The sequence below is a fragment of the Pungitius pungitius genome, chromosome 1, assembly GCF_949316345.1.
Source record: "Pungitius pungitius chromosome 1, fPunPun2.1, whole genome shotgun sequence".
In the NCBI taxonomy this organism is placed as follows: Eukaryota; Metazoa; Chordata; class Actinopteri; order Perciformes; family Gasterosteidae; genus Pungitius; species Pungitius pungitius.
This window is the reverse complement of record NC_084900.1, coordinates 13,914,026-13,915,681: the sequence shown is the minus strand read 5'-3', so window position 1 is coordinate 13,915,681 and position 1,656 is coordinate 13,914,026.

Below are 1,656 nucleotides of genomic sequence, written 5' to 3'. Positions count from 1 at the left end.
CCTCTCTCCTCCCTGCTGCTCTCTGATTGGCTGCCTGGCATGGATGACATCAGCTTCTCTCTCTCCGTATTCCCCTGGTAGTTCCTGCCCCTCCCTTCTCCTTTACCTCCATGCCGCCCCCCCCCTGTTCCTCTATTTTTACCTCCCTCCGTCTCCTCCCTGCTCTGCTTTCTTGTCTTACTGATCGGACTTTAAGAACTTAAAGATGAACAAATCTGGCTTTGTTGAACAAGTAACATATGAAAAAATTATGTTGGATTTTAAAATGAAATAATTTCACACTGCAAATGTGATCATTTATTGAGCAAAGACACTGAAATAAACAAACAGATTTCTGAAAGTGATTTCAAGGATGAATATTTCTATAAAAGTAATCAGACTAAGAAGAAAAAAGGAGGAAACCCACATAGAAAGGAAGTCGGACAAACAGGAATTTCAAAATAAATCATCCTCTGCCGTGTGGTCTGTTAGAGAGCTGTCAATCAGCATTAAGCCCCGCCCTAAAGCATCCCCTGCTTTATGGTCTGTTTGACTCTAAATGGACCTTCATTCACTAAATGAACATCATTCTGCATTGAAGAAGACTTAAAACTAGAGACTCATGTTTACAATGTTTACTGAGGGAATAAATTAAGAGAGAAGTAGAGTCATTTCCTCATAGACGTCTATGGGAGCAGAGGAGTCGCCCCCTGCTGGTCACTACACAGAAGTAGAGTCATTTCCTCATAGACGTCTATGGGAGCAGAGGAGTCGCCCCCTGCTGGTCACTACACAGAAGTAGAGTCATTTCCTCATAGACGTCTATGGGAGCAGAGGAGTCGCCCCCTGCTGGTCACTACACAGAAGTAGAGTCATTTCCTCATAGACGTCTATGGGAGCAGAGGAGTCGCCCCCTGCTGGTCACTACACAGAAGTAGAGTCATTTCCTCATAGACGTCTATGGGAGCAGAGGAGTCGCCCCCTGCTGGTCACTACACAGAAGTAGAGTCATTTCCTCATAGACGTCTATGGGAGCAGAGGAGTCGCACCCTGCTGGTCACTACACAGAATGACGCCTTAACTCTTGAAGCTTTGACTTTCTCTTCATAGCTTGAGGTAGAAAAAAAGAATCATAGAAGCCTTTAATAAATAATGCAGAAAATGATTCTGCAGGTGAGAAACTGAGACACGTTTGAATCTCTTTAATAAACTACGTTGTGGTTGAACTCCTGTAAAGACTCTAACACGTCCATCTCCTCCCCCCTTGTCTCTATAGATGCTTCTACCGCTCGGCCCTGCCTCCTCCTCTTCTTCTTCTTCTCCTCCTCTTCCTCCTCCTCCCCCCCTTCTCCTCGTCCTCCTCCTTCTCCTCCTCCTCCAGCACTAGAGTGGAAATCCTTTATTCTACCTGGAGGTGGCTGTCATCTGTGATATTTTGTTATCTGCCAAACCGAGCAGGGCCCAACCCCCCCCCCCCCTCTGTTGTGTGTGTGTGTGTGTGACAGATGGACGCAGTGTGTGTGGGTTCGCGGGGTTTCTCTTTGGCAGGAAGCTACATGGAGCTCTTCAGCAGTTTGTGTGTCTGTGGGTTTGTGCCATTATTGTTCTTCGTTTTGTTGCTCTTCCGTCCCGTTAATAATTAAAATAATACAAACCAGCAGCAGGAGGTGTGTTATT